At 39.0% G+C, this 19,393-nt stretch overlaps 1 protein-coding gene across 1 annotated transcript in view; it reads left to right on the top strand.

Moving 5' to 3' along the window:
* Positions 1-19,393, top strand: part of SRD5A2 (steroid 5 alpha-reductase 2) — a 44,636-nt gene that overhangs the window by 2,548 nt on the left and 22,695 nt on the right. The gene's annotated exons all lie outside the window — the stretch shown is intronic.

Raw genomic sequence — 19,393 nt, 5'->3', positions numbered from 1 at the left:
CTTCTAAATGAAGAGTCCCAAGTTCAGGACAGCTTTGCCTTCTGGTCTAAGGACAGCCTGAAAAGAAATCAAAGGCTTTCGGACAATGACTGCAGACCCTCAAAAAGACTCCCAGGGGAGGGGAAGAGCGCCTGAGTGAGTTGCTAGTCGTGCCCAGTCAGTTGTCTCTAGGAGCCCCACTGTAACCTTGTGAGATCTGTGTTTATGATGCCCGCTTTATAGACAAAGAAACCGAGGCTGAGTGAGGGTCAGTGACTAACGGAAGGTGATGCAGCTAGTGCCCAGCCAGATTCAAATCTAAGCCCGTGGAACACCACAGTTCAGGGCGTTTTCACCGCGTTCAGCGGGCAGAAACCCCATGCAAGGAGAGTCTGTGACAGAGGAAAGTTGCCAAACCAAGTCAAGAACGGACAGAAGCGCAGCCTTATTTTGAGTAGAGAATTCCTAGGGCCAAAAGATCAAGGAAATCTAGATTGGAAATTAGGGAAAAGAATGCTGGAAGCTGAAAGGCACAATTCTTTTTCATAAGGATGCCTCATTTCATTTGTAGAGAAACAAATTTTAATCTGTCTAATCCTCTGGATCTTCTTTATTGGTTAAGATTTCATATTTATGCAATCTGAACTGAATTCTCATTCTTTTAAAAAGATGAGTACTGGCAAGCAATAAAAACTAAAATTTCAGAAATGGGTGTCCTTTCTGCAAATATTTACTAAAAGTCTGTTGTGGACAAGGTGCAGGCTTAATTAACGACCACATGATCTTACCCAGATTTAAGTGGTTTAATTTGTACAGAAAAAAAATGTTGGGTGCAGGAGTTAAGAGGCTAGCTTTTCATTGCACTGTTTTTGGAACCAACATTTGACAAAAAATATGATTCTATCAGACAGTTACTTTTATCTTCAAATTAACAACTGTCAGACCATAAACAGTATTTTTATGAGGTCATTTCATCTTAAAGTAACGTGTAGTATTTTCCGATGGTCCTATTAACATAATTTTCAGACTTGTTTTTGAAATTAAAGTCACTGTGCACAGTAAATGATGACCAGTACATTAAAAAAAAACAACAACAACAAGACACCCAAGGAAATAATTACCCATAAAATGAGTATCAACATACTGTCCATCTTCAGGGGAAAATTTAAAAGTCAAGGATTTGGGGTTTGATGCTGAGTGAGGGAAAATTGCCCACTGAAAACACAGTTCTGAGTTAGCTGTTCCTGAGATGTGAAGATATCCCACCCTCCCCTCTTGTGTGAACTCTTTTTTGAGGCCACTGGAGTATTGGGTCTGTTATTTTGAGGGCTTATGAGGTGCTCAACACTCTTCATGAATTATCTACTAATTCTCATAGGCACTATTTTTACCCCCATTTCGCAGGTGAGAAACTAGGGGGAAGAAACGTTAAATAATCTGCCCAAGGTCACAGAGTAACTTGGGGAGCCGTGGTTCTGACCCAGGGTTCTGAATTCAGATCTCAGGCTCTTAGCTACCATGATAAACTGTTTTATACTTGTTCTTGCCACCTTGTCCTTGCCTTTTAAAAACTATTATTTAGACTTAAAATTATTATTTTTTAATTCTGAAAATAATAAATGTTGACTAAAGAAAAAAAGGAAAATACAAAAGTAGAAAAACACCCATAATTTTAACACCTAAGTATATCAGTGGTTAATGTTTTGGAACATTTCCAACAAGGCTTTTATTTTTCTTAGTAGTTTTTTACACAGGTTTGTTATATTGAATATATATAGCTTTGTTCTGCTTGATTACCTAACATTTTATAATAAGTGTTTTCCTACATTATCATGGAGTCTTTGTGAATATAATCTTAATGGCTGCATGGGATTTCATCTCATGTAAAAACAATAATTTATCTATCCATTAATTTAGAGTTGGACGTTTAATTTACCCCCTTATTTTGCAGGCGGGGGGGAAGCTAGGTTAAAGTGGTGATGCACATTTTTGCAACCTAAAATCTCTTCAGAAGTTAGGTGTGTTTTCTCAGTCAAGATTCCCAGAAGTGGTTCAAAGCCTGTGAACATTTTTGTTTCGAGGCTTTAGGAGTCATGTGGCTTGATAATGAGGGTACATTAAGAAAAAAGCATCAGGCTGCCTTGACCTCACCTTCCACAGTAAATTGCTTGTGACACAGAGACTAAGATGAAGGGACAAGGGATCAGGAGGAAGGCTGGCTCAGGTGTGGCTTAGACTCTTGGAAAATGTCCCTTCAGGACTGTTCAGAACAGCAATATGTCCTATTGGATAGTAGTTAAAACTCTGTGCTTTTCTCTGTACAAAGAATTTAAGTTCCACAAGGGCAAGGATTTTTGTCTCCTCTCTTCATGGCTGTGTCCATAGTGTATAGAAAAGTGCTGGTACATAGTTGGTAACTCACTGAATTTGTTGAATGCATGAATGAATTCTGCCTCTGACATTGGTACAAACGGTTGGATTGTGGGAGAGCCAGTGATTACTTAGAAATCACTGCTGAGATTGCATGGCTAGGTCAACTGAGATAATTCTCCTCCCTTCAGAATCTATTGTTGTGAATGTTTGGATGGTCTAGCCAAATGGGAATGATTGCTGTGTAAGCACGTTGTCTAACCACATTGCCAAAGTTGTTTGAAGTCAGAGTTATCTCTTGTTGACCTTGCCTACAGCCCTGGAATGACCCTTTGCTCACACTCTCTGATTGATCCTCATTTTCCCAAGAAGGCTTTGTGTCCTATGCAATGATCATCACACCACCCAAGCCTGTGGCAGTTGATGTCTTTTTCAAGACTTGGATGTGACCTTGGTATTAAGCTGAAGAAGGAAAAGAAACCTCTTTTCACAGAAAAGGAGGATTATATTGTGAAAAGTTGCTTGCAGAGTGACTTTTTCATGATGTGTATCCAGAAGCACAGTGTAATGCACACATGAGGGTCGGTTTGAATTTAGATCTTTCCTGGGGTTTAGATGTTTAAACAGATGACATTTCCTAATTAGCCAAATAACATGATGGCTTCCATAAGATGCATTTTTGCTTTATTGGTCAGTTCATTCTCCAGCAGCATGAATTCTTCCCTATTCTTCAAAACTCAGATCAGAATCACTTCCTCCAAGAAGCCTTCTCTGAGTCCCTTCTCTGTGAATCCCGGTGTGATACCATTCCTTGGGCTTTCATAGCAGCCAGTGTGGCGTTCTAGGATGCACTTCACACTCTGGACTATAATTATCTGCTTTAAGGAAACTCCATCCTCATCTGTCCAGCCTCCTCATTTTATAGAAGTAAAGCAACGAGAGGTTTAGCCAATTAGGGGCAAAGAGGAGGCTGGAATTTGAGTCCCCTGATGGGCCTTGCCAATGCTTCTCCAATCTCTTAAGAGATGCCGATGTCTGAACTATTCAGAAGTAATCAAATCTCATGATGGAAACAAACTGATGGTTGCCCCAGGAGGGGGCGGTAGAGAATGGGCAAAATGAGTGATGAGGGGAATGGGAAATACAGGCTTTCAGTAATGGACTGAATAAGTCGCTGGGCTGAAAGGTACAGCACAGGAAATATAGTCGATGGTATTGTAATAGCGTTGTATGGTGACAGATGGGAGCTACACTTGTGGTGAACATAGCATAATATATAAACTTGTGAAAGCACTATGTTGTACACCTGAAACTAAGGTAACATTGTGTGTCCACTATACTTCAGTTAAAAAAAGAGAAATGTGTCTTTAAATATAAAACAAAATCATAAAAACTCAAAAAAAAAAAGCCTCTCCAAAAACCTCATGAAGGAAATTACTCATTGGCTGAGAGTCAGAGTATTGACTGATGCTTATGTTGGAAACCACCTAGACAAATTTCTTCTCTTGCAGATTGAGAAGAAAGGCCATTCAGGAGAAGCCACATTCTTGTGGTCACTTAATCATGTGTTAAGGACGTTTATGAGGTATAATTTGATCAAGTATGATTAACTGAAAATTGTTCAGAATGAGGGTTAGCAAACTTTTTCTGTAGAAAAGCCAGATAGTAACTCCTTTAGGGTTCGTAGGCATACAGTCTCTGTTACAACTATTATACTCTGCTATTGTAGCATGAAAGCAGCCACAGATAATATGGACACAAATGAGTGTGGTTGTGTTCCAGTAAAACTTCACTTACACAAACAGGGAGTGGGCAGTATTTGGCCTGTGGGCCCCAGTTTTGGCCAGCCCCTGCTTAAGAAAACCATGAATGGCATGCTCTACAATCAGTAAATTGATTACATTCCTGGTAATACTATAATAAAATTTTGTTAAATCCTGTAGCAAAGCAGTGGGCCAATTCTAGGATATATCTGGTCCATTTAAACAGGAATTTAGTAGTAACATCATTTTCTGAGAATCCCTAGGTTCCAAGTCCTTTATCTGAACACTTGTGGGAAATAGTAGGAGTCTTGGAGTTTACATTCTAAATGGGTCGACATCATAAGCACATCTGAAAAATGTAGAGCTCTGTTTGCCAAAAATATAAACAAGTGTTCGAGATCTTGACCATTTCATTTTTGCCACATTGAAGAAAAGCTGAAGTTCTTGCTCATTCTACCGTAACGTCACTTAAAAAGAACAAACAAGATGAGGAAACAATGATCCAAATAGGTGAAGTGGTGTGTATGAAGTCACATGGCTAGGAAGGGACAGAGTGGGGCTTGAACCCAGTGTCCTGATTCTTTTTTTTTTTTTTAATTTTTTTATTCTTATGTTAATCCCCATACATTACAACATTAGTTTTAGATGAAGTGTTCCATGATTCATTGTTTGTGCACAACACCCAGTGCTCCATGCAGAATGTGCCCTCCTCAATACCCACCACCAGGCTAACCCATCCTCCCACCCCCCTCCCCTCTAGAACCCTGTTTGTTTTTCAGAGTCCATCGTCTCTCATGGTTCGTCTACCCCTCTGATTTCCTCCGCTTCATTCTTCCCCTCCCACTACCTTCTTCTTCTTCTTCTTTTTTTTTTTTCTTAACATATATTGCATTATTTGTTTCAGAGGTACAGATCTGAGATTCAACAGTCTTGCACAATTCACAGCGCTTACCAGAGCACATACCCTCCCCAGTGTCTATCACCCAGTCACCCCATCCCTCCCACCCCACCCCCCACTCCAACAACACTCAGTTTGTTTCCTGCGATTAAGAATTCCTCATATCAGTGAGATCATATGATACATGTCTTTCTCTGTTTGACTTATTTCACTCAACATAATACCCTCCAGTTCCATCCACATCGTTGCAAATGGCAAGATCTCATTCCTTTTGATGGCTGCATAATATTCCATTGTATATATATACCACATCTTCTTTATCCATTCATCTGTCGATTGTCCTGATTCTTTATCAGAGTTCCACATGCTCAGAACCATGCAAAGTCCTATGGGAGACACCGAAGTACAACACCTTGACCTCCAGGAGGAAGACAAAGAAAGAATCACCATTATGTGTCTCTCATTCTTTCTCGCGTGAAAGTTGGTGGTGGCAATGTCAGTCTGAGAGGCTTAGAGCAGGTGGGGAAATGCAAACTGAGGGGGACCTCCACGGGGCCACAGTCATGCCCCTGAATGTGCTGTCTCTGATGCTTCTCTGTGCTTGGGTGTTCATGGACTAGAGGGCACTCCTCTCCCCCAGCCAAGTTCAGAACCAACTGAGAGGTAAACCTAGGAGTTAAGCAACAGTGACCACCCTTATTAGAGTTCATTAAAGCTGATTTGGGGCAATGTGGCTTACATGTGGGCCTCCTAACACTGTACCTCAAAAATGCCCAGCAACACTCACAGCTGAACAAGCACAGGCCTTTCCCAGTGGAGCCTGTTCTGAGAAAGCAGCAGAGTGGGAGGTGGGCTGAGCTGCACACACCACTTGAGAGGTGCTGCTTTTAAGTTTACCAGTCAGGCAATTCGCTTCTCCTTCCCTGAGGAGGAATGAGTTGGGGACAGTGGAAAGGCCGGGAGGGATACTCAAAATGATGGGCCCTCAGCCAGCAGGAGGGGGGAGCATAAATGCTTTCTGTTTTGTTTTTTTTTTTATTATGTTAATCACCATACATTATATCATTAGTTGTTTTTTTTTTTTTTAAAGATTTTATTTATTTGACAGAGAAACAGCAAAAGAGGGAACACAAGCAGGGGGAGTGGGAGAGGGAGAAGCAGGCTTCTCGCCAAGCAGAGAGCCTGATGCGGGGCTCGATCCCAGGACCCTGGGATCATGACCTGAGCCGAAGGCAGACGCTTAACGACTCAGCCACCCAGGTGCCCCTATATCATTAGTTTTTGATGTAGTGTTCCATGATTCATTGTTTGCGTATAACACCCAGTGCTCCATTCAGTACGTGCCCTCTTTAATACCCATCACCAGGCTAACCCATCCTCCCACCCCCTCCCCTCTAGAACCCTCAGTTTGTTTCTCAAAGTCCATAGTCTCTCATGGTTTGTCTCCCCCTCCGAATGCTTTCTGTTTCTAGAACAGAAAAGTTGTCTACCTATTGATTTTTGCCAGAGCCTGGCAACTTGGTTCTGGAGCCTGGGGCCCCTCCCATTCTGCTTTTTGACTCCCTGCCACATATGGCAATGGGGCCATCAAAATCTGGAATCAAGTTGTTTAAAAAGTCGCCGTGCTCAACCCAGGATCCTTTAGTAAGAGCTCAGCATAGGAGGTCTAAATTAAAAAACCCTCTGAACTGAGGCCAGCACTGCAATTTGCCTTCCATTTGGTTAGGGAAGGGGGCAAAGAAAAGGGAAACCAATATTTATTGAGCTCGGGGTGTTCCAGGAATTATGTTACATGATTTACATTGGTTATCTCATTTTGTCTTTGAGACAATCCACTATTATTAATGCTATTTCACAAATGACTGCACTCCATCTGATCGCAGTGATTGGTGGGGGTGAGTGGGAGTGATGGGCAGGCACTGGAGCGGGTCCTGAAAGGATGGTCCATTCCCAGACTTTTGGGGTGGGAATGTGATGGTCAGGAAAAGGGGCCTGATAACCTATGACATAAAATTGCCCGGTTCTTCAGATACTCTGACTTGGAATGCCTCTCCTCCTTTTAATACCAAATATCTTTTGAATATATGCCATAATATCCAATCCTCCTATCCAGACCTTAATCAGGCTCCACGCCCTTTTCAAAACTCTTCTTTTATACTTGGGACATGCTGTCAAAAGCTGATCCTAGAACTTACTGTGAAGAAAATAGGCAATATGCTTTTGACAGTTTTCCTACCTGACTGTGAAACACCCCGTGATCCTTTTCTGTGTATGGTGTCTGTTTCTCTCTCCTGCCCCTATTTGCTCTCTTTAACAACAGTACAAGGCCTCACTTCAGTCTCTCATTGAGTGTTTTTTACTTGCCCAAAGTTGTATATCTGATAAACAAATCTAAATATTAGAGTATTGGATCCTTTGTTTTCATATTATTGAGTTTTGAAAGTTCTTTATATATTCTGGATACAAATCCTTTACCAGATATATGCTTTGCAAGTTTTTTCCCCCAGTCTGTGTGGCTTTTATTTTTCATTCTCTTGACCATGTCTTTTGAAAAGCAGAAGTTTAAAATTTTAATGCGACCCAATTTTTCTATTTGTTTTTGTGCTTTTGGTGTCATATCAAAGAAATCCTTAGGTCATGAGGGTTTTCTCTTAGTTTCCTTATAAAAGATTTATAACTTTGGGTTTTACATTTATGTATGTGATCCATCTTGAGTTAATTTTTTTTTACATGGGGGAGGGGCAGAGGGACATGGCGAGAAAGAATCTTAGGTGGGTTCCAAGCCCAGCATGGAGCCTGACATGGGGCTTAGTCTCACAATCCTGAGATCATGACCTGAGCTGAAATCAAGAGTTGGACACTTAACCGACTGAGCCACCCAGGCGTCCTGAGTTAATTTTTATATAGTGTTAGCAGTATGAATCAAAGTATGAATCTCCTTTTATTGTGTATGGATATCCAATTGTTTCAGTATCATTCATTGAAAATACTGTTCTTTCTTTAATGAATTGCTCTTGCATCTAGTGATATGAACAGATACTTCGCTAAAGAAAACATAAAGGCAAATAAAAGCATGAAAAGATGCTCAACATCATTAGTCATTAGGGAAATGTAAATGAAAGCAAAATGTGATACCAGTATGCAACCACTAGAATGGCTGAAATTAAAAAGACTGACCATACTAATTCACCTACATCGTTGATGGGAATGTACAATGGCAATCACTTTGGAGAGTATTTTGACAGTCTCTTAAAAAGTTAAACATAAATCTACCATATGACCTAGCCATTCCATTGCTAGCTATTTTCCCAATAAAAATAAAAGCACATATTTATAGAAAGATTTGTATGCAAATGTTGGTAGTAGCTTTAGTTGTGGTAGCCAAAACCTGGAAACAACCCAAATGTCCATTAACAGGTGAATTAGCAAACAAAGTGTGTTATATCCATATAATAGAATACTACTCATCAATAAAAATGAAGGAACTATTGATGTGTGCTACAACATGGGATGAAATTCAAAATAATTATTCTGGGTAAAAGAAACCAAGCCAAAAGAGTGCATGCTTTATGATTCCATTTATATAGAATTCTATGAGCTTGAAACTAATCTAGAGTACATAAAGTATCAGTGGTTTCCTAGGGGAAAACAGGGATAGAAGGTGGGATTATGAAGGGTATGAGCAAAATTTGGTGGTGATGGATGTGTTCATGATTTGATATCATGATAGTTTCAAAATTTATCAGAGTACATACTTTGAATATGTGCAGTTGGTTGTTAATTATACCTCAATAAATATTAAAAAAATTGTAGGTGGGCCAGTGGGAAAATTATATGTATATGTGGCCCTGTGTCCCACTGAGAATTGCTCTAAGTTTTTGTGAGGCTAATCTGGCAATGTTTAAAAAATAGCTGAAAAACTGTTCACTTTTTTTTGGTTTCATTTTGGGTTTTTTTTGGCTCAGGAATTTCATTTAGGGGAAATTCTCAAGGGAAAGAATCTAAAAGAAAGAAATCAATTTATATAAAATTATAGTGTTACTATTCACAACTGTGAAACACTGGAAGTTACTTAAATGCTCTATAACTAAGTGCTGATTATAATGAATATGATTAAATATCAGGTATACTTACAAATATTAGTTTTTTGGGCTATATGATGAAAATAGGTATATAAAATCATTTAGTAAAAAACAGCACATAAAGAGTACACTGAAAAATCCACATTAACATGTATGAATTAATATTGGTAATGGTTGGAATACAAAATGATGGAATTAGCTGATACTTCAGGTTTGCATTTTTCTTTTCTAAGATTTATTTTAGAGTGGGGGGGGCAGAGGGAGAGGGAGAAAGAGTATCTCAAGCAGACTCCTTGCTTGATCTCATGACCCTGAGATCATGACCTGAGCTGAAATCAAGAGTCCTATGCTCAGCTGACTGAGTCACCCAGGTGCCCCGGGTTTGCATTTTTTCTTGTAATATTTTCAGTGTCCACTAAACTTAATAGGAGAAATAACACTGATATTACAAGATTTTAAGAAGTACCTTGCAAACTGACCATGCAATTAAGTTTCCATAGAGATCAAGATACTCCTACAAGTAGGCGCTGCTTTGAAGGATTTGCTTTGAGGGAAAAGTCACCATTTATGTGTAAGTTCTCTTTTACTAAGCCACTATGACATCACTAGCTCCTGAAATTGTCACCTTTCATATTGATACTTTGAGTTTGGATGTTGAAGGTCCCTTAAAATGTAATCGTGTTACTTGGTAAGTTGTCAACACACAAATATCCTTTTTATATCTGTGGGGGTATCACGTCTCTCATTCTTAATAATGGTAATTTATGTCTTCTCACTACCTCCCCATCTGTCTAGTTAGAGCTTTATCAATTTTATTAATCTTCTCAACCAGAGTTTGGTTTCATTGAGTTTCTCTATTGATTTTTCTGTTTCCTATTTGTTTTCTGTTTTGATATTTATTTATTTATTTATTTTTTAAAAGATTTTATTTATTTTTTAGATAGCGAGTGAGAGAGAAACAGCATGAGAGGGGAGAGTGTCAGAGGGAGAAGCAGGCTCCCTGCTGAGCCGGGAACCCGACGTGGGACTCGATCCCAGGACCCTGGGATCATGACCTGAGTCGAAGGCAGACGCTTAACCATCTGAGCCACCCAGGCGCCCCTGTTTTGATATTTATATTTATCTTCCTTCTACTTTGGGTTTGATTTGTTCTCCTTTTTCTAGTATCTTAAGGCAGAAATTCAAGTTATAGATTGAGACCTTCTCCTTTTTCTAATGTAGGCACTTACCGCTATGAGTTTCACACAAAAAACTGCTTATTGCACCTCACAAATTCTTATGTGTTGCTTTCATCTTAATTCATTTCAAAATATCTTTTTTATTCCTTCTCTGATCCATGGGTTATTTGGAAGGGTGCTATTTGGTTTCCAAATGTTTAGGGATTTTATGTTACTAATTTATAATTGAATTCCGCTGTGGAATATTGCTATTTGTTTCTATTTGTCCCTCTGTTGTTTGTTCCCATTTTCTCTTTATCCTCTATCATTTGGATTGTTATTTTTTCATTTTATATCTTTTTGGCTTATTACCTATAACTCTTTTGTTAGTTTGTTTATAGGTTTATTGCATGCATCTTAAATTTATCACAGTCTACCTTCAAGTATTATTATGCCATTTCATGTACAGTATAAGAATATGAAATAAATACTTCCATTTCTTCTCTTGAAATTTATGTGACCATCATTATTTATTTTACTTATATACATGCTATAAAAAGCTTCACCATACTGCTATTATTTTTTAAACAATTATCTTTTTTAAAAAAGATTTTATTTATTTATTTGAGAGAGAGACAGAATGAGAGAGAGAGAGAGAGCTTGAGCAGTGGGGAGAGGCAGAGGGAGAAGCTGACTCCCTGCTGAGTGGGGAGCCTGATGCAGGGCTCAATCCCAGGACCATGAGATCATGACCTGAGCTGAAAGCAGATGCTTAACTGACTGAGCCACCCAGGCATCCCAGTCAATTATCTTTTAAAGAGATTTAAATAATAAAAAACATATATTTACCTGTGTAGTTGCCACTTCTGATATTCTTCACTTTTGGGGATTGATCCATATTTATATCTGGTATTATTTTTTATTTTGCCTGAAGAACTTTATTTCTTTTAGAACAGTTCTTTTAGATTTTGAATATCTGAAAATGTCTTTATGTCTCCTTTGTTTTTGAAGATATGTATTTCTAGGATATAGAATTCTAGAATGACAGCTATCCTCATGAAGTACTTTAAAGATGTAACTCCATTGTCATCTTGCTTGCATTGTTTATAAAAAGAAATCTGCTGTCCTTCATATCTTTGTTCCTCTGTATGCATGTCTTTTTATCTCTGTCTACTTTTAGTATTTTCTCCTTATCATTGGTTTTGAGCAATTTATTATGTTCTTTGGCGTAGTTTTCTTCATGACTTTAATGCTGGGGTTCTTTAAACTCCTTAGATCCATGGATTTAAGGTTTTCATCAAATTTGGACTATTTTTATACATTATTCTTCATCTCCCTGCTTCTCTCTCCTATTGTTCAGAAACTGCAATTACAAATCTATGAGGCCCACACATGTATAAAACCATCCCAGAACTTGCTGATGCTCCTTTCATTTTTCCTGATTCTTTTTTTTCAGTGTATTTCATTTTGAGTAGTTTCTATTGCTATGTTTTCAATTCATAGTCTTTTCTAGGGCATTGTCTTAGCCTGTTAATTCCATCCGGGATATTTTCAACTCGGACATTGTAGTTTTAATCACTAGAAGTGTGATTTTGGTCTTTCTGCTGTCTTCCATGTCTCTACTTAATTTTGTGAACATGTGGAATGCAGTTATAATAGCTGTTTTTTAAAAATTGAAGTACTTTCAGGTGTATGACATAGTGATTCAACCAGTTTATACATTTTGCTGTGCTCACCACAGTGTAGCTACCATTGGTCACATACAACACTTTTATAATACCAATGACTATATTCCCCATGCCATACCTTTTATCCCCATGATTTATTCATTCCATAACTGGAATAGTTATAATAGCTGTTTTAATGTCATTGTCTGCTAATTCTAACATCTCTAGCATTTCTGTGTCAGTTTTGATTGATTTTTCTTCCAATTATGGGGAAGAAATGCCTGGTAATCTTTGATTGGTTGGTCAATCTTTGATTGGTTGGGTGTTAAATATTTTTGTATTCCTATAAATATTCTTGAGCTTTACTCTGGGATGCAGTTAAATTACTTGGAAATAATTTAATCCTTTCAGGTCTTGATCTGATTTTTCTAAGTGGTTTTAGAAGAGTGCTAGTGACAGGGCTAATTAATCCTTTCCTCTGAGGTAAGACCTTTATGAATATTCTATCCAATGTCCCATGTATTATGACTTTCTATGTCTGCCCCCCCCCCAACGGAAGGGGGGCTTTATTCCTGACCATGTGTGAATACTGGGCACTGTTCCCTTTAATCCTTTTGAGTCATCCTTTCCTTACATAAATGCATTAATTAAGGCTCTGCTGAATACTTGAGAAGGATTCTCTGCAGGTCTCTTTGTATCTCTCTCATCTTCAGTATTCTGTCCTGAGACTTCTAGATTTCTTGATCTAGAATCTCAGTTGTGTTTCCTCAGTGCAGCAAGTCTTTAAACTTCTGTCTGAGATCCCCTTCCCTGAAAGGGAAAATTCTCTCAAAGAAATAACCTGGATCAGTTGTTATAAGGCTCACGTCATTTTTATGTGTCTCTCAGGGATCCTTGTCTTTCATTGCCTGATGTTCAATGTTTTGTAAATCATTATTTCATGTAATTTGTCTTGTTATTTTGTATTTTTGTTGTTTAGCCTGGAGGGTAAATCTAGTCCTTGTTACTCCATCTTGACTGGAAACAAAAGTCCCTCCAATGGGTTTTAGCATTTATCTTTGCTAATTTGATCATTTGTAGTACTTGCTGACTTGTAGGTTTTAGTAGCCTCTGCTTGTACTCAGTGTTATTATACTGAAGCTCATTGGTTTGTGTTTCTAAACTTTCCACCAATTTGTTATGAGTGTTTCTGTCTTAGCTCAGGTTGCTATAACAAAACATCATAATTGAGACATCTAGGTGGCTCAGTCAGTTAAGCATCTGCCTTCAGCTCAGGTCATGATCCCAGGGTCCAGGGATCGAGTCCTGCATTGGGCTCCTTGCTCAGCAGGGAGCCTGCTTCTCCCTCTGACTGCTGTTCCTTCTGCTTGTGCTCTCTCTCTCTCTGATAAATAAATAAATAAATAAATAAATAAATAAATAAATAAATAATCAGTCAATCAATCTTAAAAAAAAAACCCACCATAATCTGGGTGGTTTATCAACAACAGAAATTTATTTCTCACATTCTGGAGGCTGGAAGTCTAAGATCATGGTGCCAGCAAGGTCCAATTTGGGTGATGGCCCTTTTCTGGGTTTCAGATGGCTGACTTCCTGTTGTATCCTCACATGGTGGAAATAGGGTGAGTTAGCTCTCTGGCCTCATTTTAAAGGGCACTAATCCTGTTCATGAAGGTTCAACCTTCATGACCTAATTACCTCCAAAGGCCCCATCTCCAAATACCATCACATTGTGGATTAGATTTTAACATGAATTTTTGGGGGACACAAACATTTCATCCATAATAGTTTCCTTTTTTTTCTCCATTTAACCCTATTGCTTTTTCCGTCCTCGGGCTTAATGTGCAATGACCTTTAGGTCCCATGTTACAAGTGTCTAAACTTGTGGAGAGCTAAGCATGATAGGAGAATGGTGGCTTCCTTTATAGGAGTTAAGTGGCTCCGTGTAGCTGTTGCTGGCAAGGTGGCCCTAAGACAATAAGGCGGGGGATAGAGTGTGGGAGATATCAGCAGGTGCTTATGAATGACAGGTCTGAAACTTTCACATGGTAAATTCTGCCACAAAGAACCCAGAAAAGGATTTTTCTTTTTTTCATCAGTGTGAACAATGGAAGATGTAGGAGGGAGATGCACTGAGGCAGATCCATCTTTGAAAGTTGTGCCCTTTGATCAGGGCTACTAAGTCCCAGGACAATATTTGTAGAATGTAGATATGAAGGTAGAAACTTCTCAGAGGTTCTCAGAATGATGACACTATATAGGCCTCATTGGCACATATCTGTACAGAACAGTTTCCAAACAATAGGAGAAGCCCTATAAAGCTGGGCTGCAGTATGAAGCCAAACAGCTGGAATTAGAAAACCAGAAATTTCTTTTTGCAAACAATGAGAAATAAAGGAGACAAAACTGCAGCTTAGAGAAATGATGTATTTGTGTCCAACAGTGAACATGCCTTGCCCTGAGCCTACAATAATAGGCTTACTGAACTTTGTGCTTCAAGCTGAAAACTACCCCATGCCACCATTTACAATTCATTTATTTGGTCATGAGCAGTTAGCATGAATGGTTGAGCAGGTATGCCTACACAATGCCAAAATCCACCTCAAATTGATCAACTTAAACAAAAAAGTTAAACTAGTTATTCAAATTAATCTATTAGTTACTCAGGCCAAGAGGTTGATCTGATTCTCTTTGTACACTCAGATTTTCACCTTTGAGGGTATAAGTAGTGGTCAGTAGTAGTATGTCTCTTGTAGGAGATTGTACCTCAATGATGATTATCTTTCTATCACTCAGAGGAACGCTCAAAGTTCCTTAAAACTTTGGTAATTCATCATATGTTTAGATTGAACTTCTATGTAGGGGCAGAAAGAAAAAGAAGTGAGTTCCAGGGTCTCCCAGTACTACCAGAACATAAATATAAAGATATAAAAACACATAAGTAGAAAATTAAAAATAGTTTGCTGTATTTTAGGTCTTCATGAGCTAATCATCTCAATGTTTTTCGTAATTTAAATAGATCTGCTGGATCATGACCACTAGATAATTCAAACCAGATGACATCTGCTGGACGTTGACAATGGGACCTGACTATCCTCACTTGTAGGGTGTCGGAGCAAGATGAGAAGTCACAGGATCCTTTGGGGAAACCTCACATTGAATTTTTCCCATGGTATAGTCCTTGATACGAAATGGTCAGCTACTCCACTGCAGGAAAAAACAATGTGGTATTATTGACTTGGGCCTTTTGCTAGGTTTTGCATTCTAATTTCTCTGTGTAGACATAGCTTTTGGAGAAGCCAAACATCTAGCCAATGCTAACTTGAAAAAATTAGTTAAATCTGCAATTGGAGGTTATTATGTCAGTGTTTTTTAACCCTGGCTGCACATTAGAATCATCTGGGGGAACTCTTAAGAACTGCTGATGTTCAGGATTCTACACTGAAGATTATGAATAATTTGTCTTCAGTGTGCTTCTTCCTCCTTAATGTGTTCCTAAAGCCCTTTGAGTGATTTGAAAGTGCTACCAGAAGTGAGAACTTCTGATGTAGACAAATTTCCACATAGTAACTGCTATAGAGCAGTGGTCAAGAGCATAAACTCTGGAATTAGCTCCACCTGGACTTAATTCGTAGCTCTGATATTTCATAGCTGTGTGACCCTGAGCTAGCTTAATCTCACTGTGCCTCAGTTTCCTGATCTGTAAAATGGGATAATTATAATAATATCTATCTCCTAGGGTAACTATAAAGATTAAATGAGTTAATGTCGCAAAGAACATAGTAAGCACTATATAAACATTAGCTGTCTGTTGTCCTTTGTTGGTATTTCCCTACCAAATGTCTGAACTGAAATTAATTTCAATGGCCTAATATTATTCTAACAAGGTGTATTAGTTCCCTGTAGCTGCTATAACAAATTACCACAAAGCGGGTAGCTTAAAATAACATAAATTTTTTTTCTCTCACCATTCTGGAGGCCAGAAGTCTGAAATCATGGTGTCAGCAGGGCTTTGCTCCCTCAGGAAGCTCGCATTCCTTCTCTCTTCCGTCTTCTGGTGGCTGTCAGCATTCCTTGGCTTAGGGTCACATCTCTGTTCTCTGTCTTCACATTGTCTTTTCTCTGTGTGTCTTTCTTCTCTTTTTCTGTCCCTTTCTTGTATGAGGATACATGCATGTGATTGCATTTAAGGTACACCAAAACTATCCAGGATAATCACCTCAAGATCCTTAATTTAATCACATCTTTTGCCATATAACACAATCTTCACTCTTTTGTTATAAAGTAATATTCAAAGTTCTGGGGATTAGGGCATGGACACATCTTTTCTAGGGGGCCACCATTCAACCCATGACACAAGGTCCATAAAAAAATGTAAGCTTGGATGGGATGCATCACTGACTCATTCCATGTTTAGTCACCTTTGCATTTGGCCTGCACATCCCACTCTCTCATATATCCAAAACCATTATTTACAGTAATAGGTATCATCTTTGTATTTATAGACAAGTGACTATTCATTGTCAGTGTTTGTTATTTCTTGGAAAGGACTCAGGGAAGTGAGCCAGGGCTCAGAGGACTAGTTGGCCCAATGCTTTTGGCATGTAGAGAGGCTCCAACAAGGAAAGAACCTCTTGGTGGGTTCTTCTCCAAAGGGAATAATTGGGGGAAACTCTATTTTATGATTAAATGCAACCCAAAACCCTCACCAATTCTGGCTTTATATTTGGAAAAGTTTGATGCTTATTTCAGAGAGAACAGTGTGATTGTGCTTTAATCAGACTCTTTCAGTTCCAAGTGACAGAAAGGTCTATTCAAATAGGCTGAAGTAAAACATGAATTTATTAATGCTCATGATCGAAAAATCCCAGCTTCAGGTCCAGATTGATGCAGTGGTTCCAAAGATACCATCAGGACTCGGTTTCTCTCTCCAGCTCTTGGCTCTGCCTTTACTGGTTCTGTTCTCAGAAAGGCTGTCCTTTAGTGGTGGCAAGATAACTGTAGCATGTAAGAGCTTATATTCTCTCTGATCTAGGACACATGATGAAGAACAGTTCTCAAAAAAATGTAAGCAAAACTGTATTAGGATTTGTTGGGTCATGTGTCCATCTCTGAAACAACCAGTGTGATAAGGCTATCCCTATTTTGATTGGCTGAGGGGCCTGGAGAGATTGAACCCTATCACAGGCTGAAATGGGGAGGTGATCCAAGGTAGTTACTCTAAGAAGGAAGAATGAATGTTAGGTGGCAAATGCAACAGATGCAATAGATCTTTGGGCTAAAATGTCTGAAAACCAAACCTGGGTTCTTTTAAGGGGCATGTGGGACTTTTTTTTTTTTTCCCCAGTTGTATATGATGATCACAATTTCTCTTTCCAATTCGAAATGAGTGAGTTATTTTGAAGCAGAGGACCTTCATTTGAATCCCATCTCGTGTGGCCCTAGGAAAATTACCCTATCTGTGAGCTTCAGATTCTTCCCTGGCTCAGCAATAGCAATCTCTCTCTCTCTGGATATCAGGATAGATGCCTACTTATCAGGACCTTCCGTCACCTGGGTGCATAAACAGAATAGGCCTACTTGAACACAATCTGATTGGTACCAAAGAACCATCTGCCCCTACAACTCTTTTCTTTGGGCCCTAAAACATGTCTGAAATTCTTACCATTCAAGTGTTTTGTTTTGTTTTAAAGCAATATGTTTCCAGAGAGCCAGGTAAAAAATGCAAATAGATCCAAAGGAGAGACAACATGAAATCCTGCATCATTGACTGCTCCTTGTCTGCCATTGTGGAGGGGATGGGCCAAAGTCATCTTGGGAGATGTTTTTCATTGCCACATGCAAGGCAACCAACAAGACTTTGAGAAAAATGTCCTTTCACATTCATTTGAGCATTCTTTTCTCACTACTTCTCATATCACTCAGGCAGGGCCTTCATGTTCCCTGGAGATACCCAATGACAGGGAATCTCCACATTGAAAAACTCTGTCTAGGGTTTTCCTTTCCCCGAGTATGTCCAGTTGCAAAATGGTATCTCTCCTTCATAATCACAATTCTCATTTTCACAGTGAAGTTGATCTTAGGTAGGGTGAGTGCCACCTGATTATTATTTGATTAAAGCATTCCTGTGAAGCGTGAATGAGTGACAGGCTCAACTTTCTTTCAGGAGGGTAGGGTTTAATCTTCAATCTTCTATTTTGTTGTAAGAGATTTTTTTTTGAGAAGGGTAACTTGTGTCACTTTCCTAGTCTTCTAAGATCAGTTGCAAATGTACTCACAACAGGTGCTAACTCTGCTTCTGAAAGGTTGTTGGCCATGGGGTTAGCCATCACTTAGAAGATAACAGGAAGTAGAGCATCCTGAGGGATTGGGACAAGAGAATGTTAGGTTTCATTAAGAGAATTGGAAAACTGTTAAGATTGGGAAATTTCCAGGAAAAAGAAACCTTTTGGGGTATGACCAAGCATGTCTATGTCATGCATGTTTGGGATCTTGAGAATCTGAGAGAAAGAGGGAATCAGGAGGAGAGGGCCCCATAAGGGGGATATGATGTGAGCAGACACAAAGACTAAGTAAGGCACAAAGACTAGTTTCACTGTTGGTCTTCTGCTGGCCCTCATATTTATAGAGAGAAACTGATATATTCCTTTGATTGGGGAAAGAAAGAGTCATTAAGTTCTAATATGTACCAGTTATATTCAATTATACCATTTAATTCTTTCAACTACCTTCTGAGGTTGGCATCATTATTATCCTCCATTTATCAATGGAAAACTGAAGTGCAGAGGAGTTAAGTTGCCAAGGTCATTGTGGTAGTTTAAAAATATGTCCACGAATTATTCTGACACAATTTCCTTGAAAATATGGTACCCAATTACCCTCTCCTTGGATGGGGGCCAGAATTTGTGACTTGCTTCTGACAAATACAATGTGACAAAGTGATAGTATGTGACTTTTGAGACTAGGTCACAAAAAAAGGGAGCTTCTGTTGGCACTATATCTTGGATTGCTTGTTCTGGGGGAAGCCTACCACAATGGCATGAGGATATCCAAGCTCCCCTTTGTTGAAGTGAATGTGGAGAAGGCCCATGTGCGGAGAAGATGAGGCCACCTGCCCACACCTAGCACCCACTCTCCAGCCATATGAATGAGCCATCTTGGAAGCAGATTCTCCAGCCCCAGTCAAGCCTTTTATGATTGCAGTCCTGGTCAATACCTTAACTGCAATCTCATGAGGGACCTTGAGTCAGAACTGCCTAGCCAAGTCACTCTTGAATTCCTTGACATATAGAAACTGTAAGTGAAAACCCATGTTTGTTGATGTTTTTAACTATTAAGTTTTAGGGTGATTTATTGTGCAGCAATAACAAATAACTAAGACAGTCAGGTATTTTGGAAGTAGTACATTCACCATCCATTTTCACTTTGCCACAGTTACCCATATAGAAACAACCAAACAGAAAGATGATTGATAAAA

This window comes from Mirounga leonina, unplaced genomic scaffold (assembly GCF_011800145.1).
Source record: "Mirounga leonina isolate KUSES-001 unplaced genomic scaffold, KU_Mleo_1.0 Mir_125, whole genome shotgun sequence".
Classification (NCBI taxonomy): Eukaryota; Metazoa; Chordata; class Mammalia; order Carnivora; family Phocidae; genus Mirounga; species Mirounga leonina.
The sequence above is the reverse complement of the archived record's forward strand: the minus strand, read 5'-3'. Positions and strand labels throughout refer to the sequence as shown.